Here is a 16,539-nt window from a genome sequence, read left to right on the forward strand (position 1 = left end):
GCACCGGCACGCTGATATTTAACACTCAGCAGTCAAAGTATCGCGGTTTCCTTCGAGCAGCGCTGCACAGGAGCTGCAGGAATCACTGAACCTTTTTGCTGCGCAAGTCTGCGACAACATAATTAAAAGCCCGAAGGGAACATTAGATAAACTAATCTAACCCGCTTAAGAGAGGTCTTAATTTCTCGCTCTGGCAAGGCAGAAGTTCAGTACAGAATACAAATGGGTGCATTTAAACAGAAGGCTGATCGACTCGCTGCGCTAAGCTTTAAAATAAACAAATAGTAATTTAGAAGTGAAGTTAGAGAGCACCGATATACTATTTTTATTTAAGCTTCCATATATGGTCTTAAATGAACATGATTGCCAGAAAAACAGGAGATTCATCAAATTCACAGGAAACCGTTCTTGCTTAGCCCACCTGGACGATTAGATCTTGTTTCTCAATTGAAGGAAAGAGCTATACAGGTGGCATCTTCTCCCTGCTGCCGTACGACGACTCACCCGAACGCACGCACAGCTCCACTCGAGCATCACACGAGTGAACACGCTATTTGGGGGTCAGTGCAACGTACTTTTGCTCCAGCAAATAGTTGGAGCACTGTGCAGTGACCAGTTGCTCACTAGGATGATCTCACTCCTAACAGCAAACTTTATCCAAAAAAAGAAAAAAAAAAAAACTTACATGTTGTTGTACCTCAGGAAGTTAGCTACACTTTATGATTAATTTGTATAGAGGAAGTTTCAAGGAAAGGTTTGCTTTACTGATCAGGAAGTGTTCAGTATTTCCCTAGGGATCTTATTTATTTAAGTTTCTACCTCTTTAGATTCAGAATGCTAAAGAGACCTTTCACAACTTTTAGCCAAGTTATTAGAATCACGATAAACAGATCAACTTCTTCCTCCAGCTATCAGAGGGTCTGGGAAGGGTTTTTTTGTTTGGTTTTCTTGGTGCTTGAAAGAAAAGTAGTGATGCTTTAGACTCCCCAACATCACTTCAGCTGTGCTTTGCACTCATTCCAGAAGTGAGGAGAAAAGATCCTAAACTGCCCAAACCTGGTCTCAGGCTGAAGAACACGCCAGTACGGAGGGAGAAGACTGCTAGAGCACAAGGCGCCCTTCTGGAAGAACGAGCAAGAAGAACAGGCTCTAAAAGAGCACAAATCAGAAAAAGCAATAGGATGCTGAGGAAAGAACAGGAAAAGGAAAAAAGTGTCCATATTAACTTTTTTTTCTGATGAAAATCCCAAAATTGACCTTGGGCTCCTAAAGTTCAGGTTGGAGGAGTTTGGACACATACATTCAAAAGATCAATTCAACAAAAATTACCTAACCTGCTCCAGCGCCCGAGAGGCTCTAGACAGCCACGTTCTCCAAAGCTTCACTGTTTATGGCGCTGATGTTTTACCTGCCCGATGGCGCTGGCACCTTGGCCGAGCTGAACATCCAACGTGTTCTAGACTCACAAGTTTGGCTTCCCCACCCAGGCCTCCAGAGGAGCTGATCCCACAAACACGCCCCGAGCCTGCCAAACACGCACAAACAGCATTAAGCTCAAAGAGCACCAAAGCATCCACGGTGCCCCGATTTTAAGTGAAGATGACTCCACACCTTGGAAGCTGGAGATCCCAGTTCAGTTCCCTCCGCAGGCTGAAAGCATTCAAACCCATCCACCTGCTTCGGGAGAGCACGCTGCCAGCCAAGCGTTCGCCTCCGACTCCTCATGCGCAGGGGTCGGCTTCCGCAGGTAAGCAAGCCAAGAACACACACGTTGCAAAACCTGAAAGACCAGCAAGGCTCATGCTGTCTATCCCCCTCCAAGCTGGGCATTCTCAGTTTTGACTCCTGCTTCAAGAAGCGTTTCCATGTTTCGTGCAAGATGCTCGTTGGATGAAAGCAAGAATACCACAGAACACAACGCCAGGACCCAAGACTCCTGCCACCCAAGTGTCCTATTCACTCTGCTGCACATCTGAACCTTCCAGTACTTGACCCTTGCCCAGCACCTTGCCACAGCGATAAAAATTCTCATCTCAGCCTCAAGAAGCAGGAGAAAAATGGAGGTAGAATTAAGATTTGTCATTGTATAGCACATACCTGAAACAGATCATAATTGCAGCAGCATTTATTACTGGCTACACCATAGAAATTAAGAACCAAGGCAAGCAAACTAGAGGTTATGCAGTATTTGGGAATCAAAAGAAGCTTCGAGTATGGTCGAGGAAGCGATCGATGGCACAGACCTCTAGTGGGGCACAGGATGCCTTCGCAACTCACTCCTCAGGGGGGAGCACAGAGGCTTTGGGAGGTCTGACCCTGCGGCTGGTTTCCTCCTTTCATCACCCATCAGCTGCCTGGAATTCACTGGCCTCTCCGGCTTTTTGGTTTTAGCTAGGCAGAGTGAATGAGTCACTCCATTAACCTAGAGTTTACCCAGAAGAAACATGAAAGCGAGAGACAGCCTTTAATCAGATCAATCCAACGGGCATCTTGAATGGTCTGTGTTTTGTGTGGGGATTTTTTGTTGTTAAGAATAAGGGGTAGTCTAACAAGAGTCATGTAACAAAAACCCAATAGCTAAGATAAAAACAATCCCCAGGCAACCTCCAGACAAAAAACCAAAAGCCATACACACGCACCCCCTGCCCACCGCACACCCCGCAAGAAACACATCACCTTCAACATGCACTTTTTCGGTATTATGCGTCTGAAAAGTAAAACACAAAGCTTTAATCCAAAACTTACGGCTCCTGCACTTTGTAATATTAAAAGAAAAGCTTTCAGAAGAGATAAGCAGGGCCACGAGGGCGGTTAACGTGACGGGCAGGCTGGGAGCTTGATAAGTTATGCTGGGAGGACAAAGGTAACAGAGCAAACCAAGACGATCTTTTTTCTGCAGAGCTATGGAGCCTTTGGAGCCGGCTTGTTTCCTCAACATCAGTCTTGCCTGTTCAGCAGTTATTTGCCTTCTGGATGAAGAGCATTTTTTGCTGCAATAGGTCAGCACCGGTAGCATGGATGAAGGACCTGTTTAGAAGAACCCATACCACGCACCTAAACCACACGTAGAATCACACACGGAGCCTGGGCCACAAGCAGGCTGCGGTACAAAAGCCACCGGTAAACACCTACGGCTCCACTGCAAGTTGGTGAGAGAAGCAAGCACACACTTCACCACCACCCAAGCACGGAAAGCCAGAAAACAAGTAAAGGATAAAACAGGAAACCTTACGCTGCTCTGTAAATCCACAGTGCACCACGATTTGAATGCAACATACTTCTGTTTGCTCTTCTACTCCAATCTCAAAGATAATAAAATAGACTTGGAAGGGGTACAGAAAGGGGCTACAAGGAGCACAAGAAGTACGTGGTAGCTCCGCTAGGAAGGAAGGCAAAACACGCCAGGGATTTTCAGCCTTGAAAAGAAACGAGTAGGAATGCACGAGAGGGGTCCATCAAATAATGAGCAGCACGGAGCAGCGATTATTTGCCATCTCTTCCCACGCACGGGAACTACAGTTGCCATCCCTTATCAAGAGCAGCCTTGAAACGAGCTGTGCGAAAGCGCCTCGTCCTGCAGAGCCACTCTGTGCAATCTGCCCGTGCCTCCCTGCAGCAGCGACAACAGCTCCTGCGGGTTCAGAGAGCAAAGACTAGTGATCCCCGAGCAGCAAAGGGTTATCGGCTGCAAAAGAGCTACAGTTAATGGAAATCAGTGGTCTACAGGGAAGTAGTTAGCTCCAATCATCTCTAATTAGAAAATTAAAATAGTTTATCAGCAAAATAACACAGGTCCTCCAATTCACTTATCTTTTCTTTAAATGTATAGGTTAAAAATTTAGTGTGAAGAGGAGGAAAAAGACCAACCTTGAGCAGCATCTTTATGTGCTAGATAAGGTATCTGAGATCAGAGACAACCTCTGTTTTACATTTCTGTATCAGAAAGCTTGTCAATCTCTGTATATATTATTTCTCAATTTATAAACTGTGATTTTTTTTTCAAGTAAACAACAACTATTGGGAAAATGCATGTTTTTACAGGTCTACAGTCAGCACGTTCTAATGCACCGCGATTTCGATTACCTATTCTTATACATTTACTGTGTTAACCTCTTCAAGCTCGCAGTCAGATGTTGCGCTGAATTAATTCATTAGAACACATTTGCAAAAATAACTCCTGGTACAATTCTGACGAGATGCTATAGATACACACACACGCCAGCCTTGAAAACCCCCTAAGCACTCAGTAAATCAACTTGACATTTCTTCGATTCAACCAAAAGTGAGATCGCTAAATAACACATGCACACTGTAAAAATATATAAAAAGAACAAATAGGTTTGAGTTCCATACAGATTTTAAGAGCAAGTTTTGCACTGTATAATTTTATGTTCAGCCCATGCTCAACCATTTGATTACATCAGCACCTCAAAATGATATTAGAAGACGTAAAGCTTGCCAAAGAATTTCATTGGGGAAATACAACAGGCACAGTCAGCACATCTGGCTGCCGAAAAATAAGGCTACAGATAAATTATATACTAGAGAAAATAAACATACCCCAGACTCTGAGAAGAAGAAGAGTTTAGTTTTGCTCAATCTTAGGTACTTTCAGGGTTTCTACGGGCATATCACAGACAAAAAGCAGCTAAAGGCTCTGTCAGGATTCATAAATGAAGCTGCATAAGTGCCAGCCCCTATTTCCTATTTCCCAACTCCACGGGAGAGCACCTTGCCCGTGGGATACACCAAAGCCAGGAGGAGTGTGATCCTGGCAGGCTCTGCCATCCGCGGAGCGGTGTTAGGAGCTCATCGGTGGGCATTTAGCTCCCGTTAGCAGAGGACGGGGAGCATCGCTCTCATTAGCAGCGCTGATCAGCAATGCCAAGAACGTTTCCCGCAGACAATCTGCATTCCTCCCACTCCCCAAATGTGGTTTCTTTACGAGGAAGCTGACAAAAGAACGGAGTTTAGGGATGGTCTCGCTACCAACTCCAAGTTCAGGCTTTAAGGACTGGAACGCCCAACCTTGACTGATCATACAGACTCATTACACCCACAAAAATCAGTCCCTCCCTTTTTACTTTTTGGGGGGCGAGGGAGTGGGAAGTGCTGAGACGATATGACATTCAGGATGCCCCATGTTCAGAGCGCTTACCAGTATACTTGAGCTCTGCTGAAAATCTAGATCTATTGACCTCAGACCCTACCCAGAGAGCTACAGATGTATTATTCACAACACAGCATCGCATTTGCCTTCAGCGCAGGCTGAAATCGGGGGCAAGAGAAGTAAATTCCCCCATTCTTTTCACTGAAGATGACACTGAAGTGTCAGTACTATTTCAAAGCACAGCATTCTAGCACAGCTTATTTAGGATGCAAGAGAAAAACAGAATTAGGAATTAAGTTAATTGTTTCGTCTCTCTGTATTCCCTCCCCGAGGCAAGGGGGGACACAAAGCGGCCCAAGACATGAAAACAGCAAGAGAGAAACATAGTAAAAAACACAATGAGCAAAAAGATAGAAAGTTATCTCATTACACAATAAAACATGGAATTAATCATTAAAATCTGGACTAAAATCTGGAATTAATCATCAGTTTTAAAGCCCTTAAAAAAAGCCCTACATAGATTTTTATAGATTTGTGTATATGTGTGTGTGTGTGTGTGTATATATATATATATATATATATATGCGCATTTATCTCCCCCCCATTCCCCCCCCCAAGTTCGAATACACATGAACCTCACACTCACAAGAGCAGTCAGTCCCACCATGGATTGCAGCTGGGCTGCAGCACTGGATCCGAACTCCTAGTTTAGGCGCAGACTAGGAGGTCTCGGTATGTTGGGCGACCCTTTGCCAGAACCCAGCCGGCTCCCCCGGGTGCACGTACAGCTGTCCCTTAACGACCACCGTTGAGTAAAGGCACTTGCTTTTGAAATGCTGCTATTCAACACTGCCCCACCGACAGCGTGGAAGCCAGTTCTGACCACCGCACTATTCTTTTCGAGATAGCCAGACAAGCAAGGGAGAAAAGAAAAACGCAGGTGAAGCGAATGAATTGCCTGTCCTAGCACTACTCAAACAAACAAAAAAATCTTGCTTAAGAATAAAAATATTCAACATTCAGGTCAAAAAAGTGAAAGCCAACGTGACTCTTAGAAGTTCAAACTTGAAGATACATTATGCATAAGAATAACACAGCAATTCTTATTTGAGGAGACAAAATGCAGTTTGGAAGGGGTTAAATCTTTTAAAGAAGTATACTGGATGCTCTGTCCTTAACAACTTAACCTCCCTTCCACAGCTCTGATCTGGTCTCTCCCCTGCTTGAACTCGAAACGTAGTCCTCTCACTTTTCAAAGGGAGAGTTCAAGTTGCTAGCACAAACCTGAGCATGATTTCTTATTCTGTCTGACAGTCAGCTACCAAAATAATTTCTCTCTCCTCCCAGTGTCACTTTTGGGCCATCTACTTGAAAAGGAAATCTCATTTTATCACAGGAAGTCAAGCCCCAAGGGAAAATGTTAAGAGGTCTGCAACGTGTTTAAATAAGACATGGCATCAGCGGATACCAACCAGAGTTTAGATTTCTAAGAGCATGAAATTACATGCTCCAATCAACCCTCAAATAGCCTTTTTAATAAGAGGACCTTTGAAGAAGGAAGAAAAACCACACCCAATGCACTCGGATATCCTACAAACAGGATCTGGTAGGCAAGAAACACAGACAGAGGAACATGGCAGTGCAGGCCAGATGCGAGTCCAGCCGATACGGTTGCAGGGAACAGAAGCGGACAGAGCACAGCAGCAGGGTAGCGGAGCAGACCCTAGGGCACAAAAACAGCTCGTGGTGATAAAAAATAAAAATAGAAAAACCCAAGGCAATGCTTTAGAACTAGAGACCTCTCGAATGCGTAAGGAGATTGTACGTACAATCTAGCTGCCTGTTTAAAGCTGTCAAATTCAGCTTTTCTTGTTCAGTGCAATTCACAGCCCTTAACTAACCCATCTTTAGGTGCCCATTAGCGGACAGCGAGTCCAGCAGACTCTCCAACGCAGCGGAGCACGCGCTGAACGCAGACAAGCGTTCGCAACCGCGGACTAGACGAAGCCAGAAAATCCTAGCGAAGTTACTGTCTGCAGCAGTAGCTAGCATCAGACGCTGAAGGAGCTTCAGGAGTGACGTTAGGGACGCGCACGGCAGGGTAATGCCCACGGGGAAGCCTTTTGGCCATACCAGCCACGAGGGGCGATTTGGCAAGTTAAGCTCTTAGCTGAAGAAAGCTCCTAAGCTTGAGGTTGCAAGAAGCTTCACTGCACTCCCCAGACTCACCTCCAGCCCAGGCTGAACCCCTGAACATCTGTATTTGCTCACTGCAGGAGAAGGATTCTCACGAAAGCTGCCAGTAGAGAAATAGTATATTAACTCTTGATTCTGTATCATTTTGAAGAGTTGTTATAGTTTTGATGACAAAAATAAAAAGACTAATGTTTTTTGGGTTTTTTTTAAACACCTATCAGATTAATGCCACAGTTCACAATAAATACAGCTTATTGGACACGTTTGGTTTTCAACGACCAGACGATGCCATCTAATACTGATCTACATTCGCATGTTTAACCATTAATCCAAGTAAAACAACCATTATATTTAAGGAGAACTATAGGTACCTAAATGCTAGTTTCAGGCAAGTTATAGGATCTTTCCTTAAAAGAGAATTCCTAATCTGAAATTCGGTTGGCACAAAAGCAAATAAGCTAGGGTTACATCAAACACAGCTAATACAGATATGCAACCCTATAAATCCAGTTGGTCACTCACCAATTATACCAGTGCAAGCTACTAAGAGGGTCACCGCAGGACAAATATGTAATCCCCAATGTGACGCTTGATCCTATTGCCCTACGTGATCTGTCCAAATCCCAATGGCAATAAATAAGATGCGCATGCATTTTACCCAAAAGACTAGCTGGAAAGAAAAATCCAGCCCTCAGGAACAAAAGATGAATATATCTTTAATGTTCATGCTGTAGCTGAACAGGTTAAAATACAATCTAAGAAAAAAAAAAGTACGTATGCTTTAACCATAGATAAAAACATCCAAAAGAGATTAATGCTGAAGATTAAGTATATTACAGCTTCAAGTGTAGATGCAGATTTGTTGCATAAAATGTAGCTTAAGCCACCCACGGCATCCTACACGGGGTTCCCCTCCTTGCAGAGTCACAGCAGCACCACCCGACACATCTATCAGGTGACAAACATTATAACGCTTGATACCAGACACACGTAAGTCGGGATTTGAAAGCCTGCGCTGATCACCAGCTTTACAGACACCCTGGCAGCGATCTCTCGTGATTTTGCCCCGTCGGAGGCGTCCCCGAGCGCGGGGTAGGTGCAGCTGGCTTGGCCTCCAGCAGCGGCAGCGGGCAGACCCAGCAGGGAGGCAGAAGGACCATGAGCCGTGCTGACCAAGCGTGCCCTCCAGAACAATAAAACCCTTCAAAGTGTTTCCTTTCGTATCCCACGTTCCTTTTCACGGGTTCACCTCTGCCTTTTCAGCGATAGGAGAAAAGGCATCAGCATATATGAAGGTATAATCGCAGTAATATTTTTGAAGCTGTGAATCAGTAACTAGTCTTAAGACCTTTTCCTGGATCCTTAAAATAAAATGTTAAGGTACTACTGCATATACGAATAATTTTAAAATCCACAGCTCCTGCTGAGTAAGAAGCCCAAATCATCTATCTCATAACACCCAGAACCCTTTTCTGACTGCTTTCATTTTACAACCCGAAAGAGAAATCAGTCACCCCTGCCACAAAAGCCAGAAGGAAGGAAAAGTCCGTGACTCAGTTCTTTGTCTCATTCTCTGCCTCCCACGTCTGCTGAGCCTAATTCGAAGCTTCTGCTGCAGCTGGCTTGTGAAATTTGTCTTTGCTTTTCCAGAGTTTTAGAAGTTCCAGCTACTTTCACTACTATTAATTAGATATCTATGGGCAGCAGTAAAACTGCTCTGAGATTCCTTAAGAGCTTCTATGCAAATAAGCACAGAAGCATCTTTAAGAGCAGCGCTACGCTTGACAAAACAGCAACAGAGGAGCAACCTTTGCAGAGTCAGAAGAGAAGCAGATTACTCAGATTTGCCTGGAAAGGAATGAGAGAGGAAAAAAAAAAAGAAAAAAGAAACAACCACCACCTTAAGTTTTATATCTTTGTTGTTAAAACTATTTCATTCCAACAGAAGGGGAATGTGACTGTAGACAGCAGTCTGGCTACAGGTAGGCATTAAGATGTCCTACAAGCAGAGGCAACAGTTATTCTTAAAAATAGTTCCTGTAAGCTGCTGTCTGCAGTAGGGTTTCTCAGTATTTCTAACAGTATTTCAGAACCGAAAGCATTAATAATTTCACAGGACTACTCTGGTGCAGACCAAGCCGTGATTATCTATATGGGAAAAGAGCATGTGAGAATCCCCTAAGCAGACAGAATTAGTCACCCTCAAGAGCACCTAATGGAGCAGACGGACCATTAGCCTAATCCCTTACAAACGGCCGTTTGCAGAAGCTCTTGGTGTCTAAGGCTGAGTCAAGTTTCAACTGCTAATAGCTAGAAACTCCAAAAATACATGGTATCCTCCAGGAGGGAGGACAGAAAAACTCTCACCAAAGCATAACTTTCAGATTGCCATTAATATTCTGCCTTGCCTTTCCAGCAGAAGGTATGTATGGTTCTTTTGGAGGCCTCAACACTTTGCACTGCTCTTATTCAGTCAAACCACTGACAGTGCTTCTCCATCGCGTCTTCTGCGACAACAGAAAGTCAGTTTGACATATTGCTGGCATCTCCTTCTCCAACTGCTTCGTTCTGCCTCCTCTTTAATGGAGCCGATTCAGCTCCTAAAAATAGCTCTAGAAATCCCACCTGATCATTGACCCATTTTACAGCACGGTCCACAAATAGCTGTGTTGACATAACAGAGCGCGTTACAGAAGTGCAACACGGAAGCGGGCTGGAACCTCAAACAAGTTCTGTTATAGGAAAAAAACAACAAAAAAAAAAGCCTGAATATGGTACCGCACTCTCAGCACCAAGCTCCTAGAAGGACAAACTGCCACCGTACCTGTAGCAGAGCTACGGTCAAACGTACCACAGCAAGTGCAAGAAACAAGTGATAACTTAGTTGGGGGGGGGGGGAGGAGGGACGAGGGGAAAGAAAAAAAAGTGAGAGCACATGCATGTTTCTCCCCCCCTTTCAGGGGATTTTAAGCATCACAAACATTAAGTGACAGGTACACATACACAAAAATCCCAGTTTGAGAACCGAGGGTTCAAAAACTCAGTGTGGGGAGGGAGGGAAGAGATCAAACCTAGCATGCTCAGAAAGCAGCATCCCCAGCACCAACGGATTTTCACTAGCAAGTAGGAATCGATCTCATATTCTAGCACTTCGGGAGGCTTAATTCAAGAGTATGTAAACATACTTTGAAATTCATCTGATAAAAGCTCTCATAGTTTTACTTTGTTTAAAGTAAGTGTCAACACCCTAAACTGAGCCGGAGAGCCGCTTTCCCGATGATGTAGCCCTAATGCAATTTCACAAAGGCTCAGTGACTCACTCCCCGGCAGGAATGCGCTGCAAACCCATGACCTAACCCTGCGCAGAAAGCAGCCTGCTCTCCCAAAAAGATCGAGCTTTAGTGCGTACAGTATCTTCCCCACAATTAAGTTTTGAAAAGGGAGAGATTTTGAACAAAGAAGTTACAGAATGACCGCCTTTTTTTTTTTTTTTGGGGCTTATTTCAGTTCTAATTAGCCCTTCCCCAAATCCCCAAAATCGCCTAAGTGCGAGCAATTCACCCAGCCTCATTTCAGCCTAGAACCGGGCATCTTGCTGCAGGATTACAGCTGCGGGTGACTCACTCGCCCGGCCGTACTGCCTCTTCCCAGTAAGTCAAGGGCAGCACCAGTCCAGCAAAAGAAAGAAGATGCCACTTCATCATCAAATATGGATGGAGGCATTAAAATGTTGCTACTCGCTAGATAGGGAACATGAGCAAGCTATGAGCACTTGCCTGACTAGCAAGACGAGTCTACTTCATGTCCAGCTGGATTCCTGCTGATCTTGCCCGGGATCTCCTGCCTATGAAAGGCTGATTTTTAAGACTGTATGTTCAGCCAGCAGCAATACAGCTTGCTAAAGCAGCTGCCTGTTATAACAGTATAAAACCCAGAATGACTACACTTATCTAGGAGCCCAGTGACCATCCCTCGGGTTTGAGCCTGCATCGTCCCCCCGTGCGTCTTAGGCTCATGCTTGCAAACACGCTGGATAAAAGGGGAAAAGTGTAGGTGGGGAATGGAGCAAGCGACACAGGCTTAAGCAGGATCCTAATCACGCTAATGGCTGTGATTAACTACCAACTCCTCCTCGGAGCTTCCTGCGGCTACCCGAGTAGCTTGATAGCCGGCACACAGCATAAGCGAACTGCTCATCCCGTTTTAATCTCTGGCTATGCCGCGTGTGTCACGTCGCCCCGTGTGCGGGATCTACCTAATACTTAACCTTATCGCCACCCACATACTGAACCTCCCACCGTACCCGTGCAGTCATTTGGGGCAGGTCACGAAAACTCCAAATCTGTCTGTCTCCACATAAATTTCTTTACAAAAACGTTACTACTCCATGAGATTACAAATCTAAGCTTTTTAAAGGAAAGCTAATACAGGGTCTATTGCATTACAAAAATCTGCCTGGATTATGCCACTAAGATGTTGGGGGGTTTTATTTTCCTAGCTCTGTCCAAATCACACGGCCACAACTATCTTTATCTCAGAGTTAATATCTTGCTATTCCTTGGGAGAGCTCCTAAATTGGCTACCAACTCTCCACTAGGAAGAAAACTCATAAGAGGTCAGAGAAGGACTAAAAGAGCAACAAGAAATATCTTCTAATATTGAGGAGGTTGGGTAGGCAGGGAAGAAATCAAACCCTTCCCTCCCTATTTCCAGGAGGAGATGTAAGTTCAGCAACACAATAAATAACCCACCATCCTCCCACTTTCCAGTGGTATTTAAAGGGAAGAATGTGTATTATGAGGCCTGAATATATAGTCATTCATCCTTTTTTTCTTATTATTATTATTAATCTAGGCAGTAGACTTACTCTTCCCATTAACAGTGTTCCACAGGTTTTCTAGAACAACTGCAAACACTCTGCTATCAAATATACCAATGTTTGCAGAATACAGGCTTGTATGACAACACATGCAATTTATAACTTATTCAGAGGATGACTAAGATTAATCCTGTCTGGGAATTTTTTTTTCTCCTTGCCAATAACCCATAACACTATTCTGATATGTTAAAAAGAAAAACATGCTAGAGTTTAAATACTATTTAAGCATCACACTAATCTCTGTCCAAAATTCTTTAGGTTAGAATTCCAGAACAGCCCAATTTTAATACAAAGAAATCAATGAATTAATTTCTAACATTTAAATTTCAAAAACTGTATTAAGAAGCATCCCCAAAAGCAACACAGAGGGCTAGTGTGAGCCAAAAATGTTTTATTCATATTGCTACCAAGTTAAAGTTTGCATTATATCCACGGCAATTGATTTCACTGACCTTTTCTTCCCACCATGAAATTCCTTTACATGTGCAAAATACTAAGTCATTAAATTGGCTTCTGAGTTGTAGGAAGCTGGAGAAGTTTACCCTGAGAAAAACATGGGTTTGCCTGCTAGACTAGCCTACCTGTAAGCGTTATTCACATGGGCTGTACTTCGTTCAACCCAGCTTTTACGCCACCTACTCAAGAATCTGACCCGAAGCACCTTTGCCCTTCTTCTGGGAGCCCAACTTTCTGTAAGAGATGATGATGATGGCAGTGATGATGGCTCAGGCTCAACGCTTAAGATGCTCTGCCACCGTACTGTCTACGGTAATCACTGCCCCCTGCATTTCTCTGATGTTCAGCCGAATGTAATTTGGTTTGCCCTCAAGAAAAACAAAACAAAAACAACAACAAAAAAAAAAAACAGTTCAATACCACTGTTAAGTCAGCAGGGAAGCCATGTACGCAGATATTTGACTAAGCAAAAAATAAAATAAAACAAAAATAAAAAATAAAAAAAATCAATCTATTTTAGGTGGGGCAGGGGGTGTAAAAACGAAGCTGCAGGAAATAATCTGCCATTCAAAGCAATATTAGTTTCTTTATGTTTTCCTTCGAGACTCCAGATGCACATCCACAAAACACAATTCTGCCATCTACAATCAGACTGGCAACAGCATGATGAGTAACACGCCTTGAGCTCCAATTCTCAGAGGAGGAGATTCAAATTTTATCTTCCAATCTACATCCTGACTAGCAAAATAATTTACTGGGGATTTTTGAGACTACAACAAGATACAGTTATACATTATCTTGGCTTTTAAGTAACCATCGCTTTCACTTGAATTGTAATTAGTTTGAACTCATCTTGACAGATTTATACTCTGTCTGACCAGTGGTTTCCCTTAGTCATAAGTTTGGCATACACCAGAATCTGGAAATCTGTACATCAGTGCTATGTACGTACTGACGAATACAGCTTAAGCACTGCCTAATTAGCTGAAGATAGTGATAAAGAGTTTAGTGAACAGAAGGTAAACTAAAAAGAATAAGCTAGAGCAAGAACAAGGCATAGGCTTTTCTTGCTAACAGTGATGGGTCCCAATTAAAACTAGACCTGAACTCTACTAGAATTCAAATCTGATTTAATAGCTCAGATTCATTTATTTCTAGGGAAGAGAAGTAACCACTAAAATACCACGGGGGTTGGGACCTCAACTATAATTATAGCTCTATTCACTAAAATTAAGGCTGTGTCAGCCCTTTTACAAACACCAGAAAGAATATGTAATTCATTTGTTGAAACCAAGCATTCAGACTTCACAAAACAGGCTTCAGAATGGAAATCAAGTCACATCCCCACCCTCCATGCACCCTTACCCACAGCCCCTTTAAAAACAAGAAGTTGCTTCTATTTCCATTGTATTTCAGTTGATCAGGTTGTCTTGTGCTTCTGTTTTTTTTAATTTAATGCCACAATAAAAAGAACAATTTAAACAATACCTGAAACCCGATGTTATCCAACAAGTGTCCCCGGCAGTTAAATGAGTGAGCGCTCTAAGACTAAGTATTTTTGAAGCAGCATTGCCATCTTTAAGTGACACTTACCCGGACAGTAAGGGCACTGCACATGCGAATACCAGCCTAAGTCCAGGCTGGTTTCAGCAGTTCACGCTGGAGGTGTCTCGTGTTAGTCACCTCCTGGGCTCTCTCCTGCGCTCTCTGCGATGCCAACAACCAGCGCTCACAAAGCGGAGGGCAAGGGCTATAACGCTGCATTTACCCACCACAACACACCACTCGAAACCTTCAAAGCTTCCCACAGACAAACAAGGCAACCTGTTAAAACAGATCGGATCTCCTCAAAGGGTGAGGCTGTGCAGTTCCCAGCGCTGCGCCGTGCTGCTCAACACGCCAATGACTAGGACCATGTTAACCCACTGCTTCCCAAAGGCTACTAACTCTGTCCAGCTGAGAAAGTCAGATATCAAAGCTTCAACGCATATCTGCTGGCATAAGCATGCTACCCAAAGGCTTCTAGTTGTTCTTGGAAGATGACAGTGACTTAATCCTCCCCTAACATCACTCGAGGATTGGGGCGGGATGATCCACAGAGCTGTGCCAGCGGTAAGGCTGGGGTCTAGCTGGACTTTGAGTGCCATGGTCATCAAATCACTGACACATCTGTATATGATTTGATATATCCCTCATATCACTTCTGTAGAGACAGGTATACCAGATTCACTATCAGTGTCCTTCAGTCCTGGAGTCAGCAATCACATTCACAAGCAGATCAACTATTCTATCTTTGTGCTTATTAGTGTCACCAAGAACACAATTATTAACCAAAAAAAACAGAAGACAGAGCATGCTGCTGCTATTGCAACACCACATCAGTCGGGCTATTTTTTAAAATTGAAACACCCATCTGTTTTGATCTGAGCAGGGCAAAAATCCACAGATGCTCCAAAACGCATCCGAAAGGATAATCAGAAATTTCACCAGTTCTCATGGGGGGGGGGGGGGGGGAAGAGTTCAAGCAACTTTGACACAGCCAGGTTTGCTTGGCCCAATGGTTACTTCTATCATGACTGACAGCACTCGCTTTGCTGCTTTAAACAATGCTGAATTATGACTTTTTCAAATAAAGGAAAAGTTAGTAAATTATATCACTATTTAACAGCAGATGGAATAACCAAGCCGTAGCAAAGAGGAAAGAAGTTCTACAGTTCGTGAGCTCCAGCACGGTCCTGTCTTTCCAGGCTGCAAAACGAAGCTACGTCGGCATCGCACATGGCATAACGAGCGCAGGAACAGGAGAAGGAGGGACAGAGAGAGGTTTGCTATTCCACAAGCTTAAAGATTGGGAAAGTACTCAGATGTTTATTATACTATTCAATTAGTCTTTCAGATACAATTTTAGCAGTTTGAGCTAAGACTACTGACCAACAGAAGGCAGGAATCCAACTTTTGAAAAAAATGCTTCCATGCTCCTCACACACACACAGGAAAAAAAAAGCTGAAACAAATGAGTTTATTCTTACAGATAGGAAGAACCTTAATGCTCATACTGGATTTAGGGGAAAGAAATAAAATAAGCAGCGACCTGAGCAAGAGTTACCAGAAAACAAGCAAAACAAGAGGACACGCACCAAACCCCACTGGACCCAGATCTGGTGTGTTTAGAGACGACGAATCCAACACGCACCCGCGCAGACCCGAAGGCCGCAACCCCGCAGCGCGGCACCCAGGGCCCGGCGCGCCCCGCGGAGCTCCCGGCGCTCGAGCGGCGCCTCCGGAGCCACGAGCTCCCGTTCGGAGCCCAAAGGCACCGGCAGAGCCGTGCGGCAAAGGCGGCGGCGCTGCCCAAGGCGGCGGCGGCGGCGCTTCCCGCCGCGCGGACGCAGGCCGGGCGCCGCCGGGGCCGGGGCAGAGGCCGCCGCCCCCCCCCCCCCCCCCGGCTCGCCGCCGCCGCCCTCTCAGAGCGGGGAAGGCGCCTGGCGCCGCGCGGGGGCACGTGGGGAGCGCGCGGGCTCCACACAGCCGCGGGGCGGTTCCCCCCCTTCCCCCCCTCAGAGGGAAGAGGCAACCGGGGGAGGTGGGGGGGGGGGGGGAGGCTCGGGCCGCCGCCGCCCCGCCCGGCCCCGGTCCGCTCCCCCCGGGCCCGGCCGCTGCTCCGCGGAGCACCCCCCCCTCAGCTCCGCTCCCCTCCCCTCCCGCGCCGGGCCTCCCCCCGAGGCCCTTACCGGAGGCGGAGGGGCGCGGGGGCTGCCGCCGGGACGCCGCCGCCGGGACGCAGCCGCCTGGCGAGTGTCACTCTCCCCTGCGGGCCCGGCCGGGGGAGGAGAGGGAGGAGGAGGAGGGAGCTCTGGCCTCACGCCGAGCGCACTACCCTGCTAGCGCCGCGGGCGGG

At 45.3% G+C, this 16,539-nt stretch overlaps 1 protein-coding gene across 9 annotated transcripts in view; it reads right to left on the reverse strand.

The window, feature by feature from the left end:
• Nucleotides 1–16,460, reverse strand: part of MAP4 (microtubule associated protein 4) — a 147,185-nt gene extending 130,725 nt beyond the window's left edge. For 7 of the 9 annotated variants that reach the window (XM_067292091.1, XM_067292092.1, XM_067292097.1 and 4 more), the window contains exon 1: nt 16,373–16,460. The gene's annotated coding sequence lies outside the window, so the exon portion shown is untranslated. Of the gene's footprint in view, nt 1–15,778; nt 15,976–16,372 lie in introns of those variants that run through there. The other 2 variants (XM_067292090.1, XM_067292089.1) reach the window with 2 other exon arrangements.
• Nucleotides 16,461–16,539: the final 79 nt, after the last annotated feature.

Source organism: Apteryx mantelli, chromosome 2 (assembly GCF_036417845.1).
Source record: "Apteryx mantelli isolate bAptMan1 chromosome 2, bAptMan1.hap1, whole genome shotgun sequence".
Lineage (NCBI taxonomy): Eukaryota > Metazoa > Chordata > Aves > Apterygiformes > Apterygidae > Apteryx > Apteryx mantelli.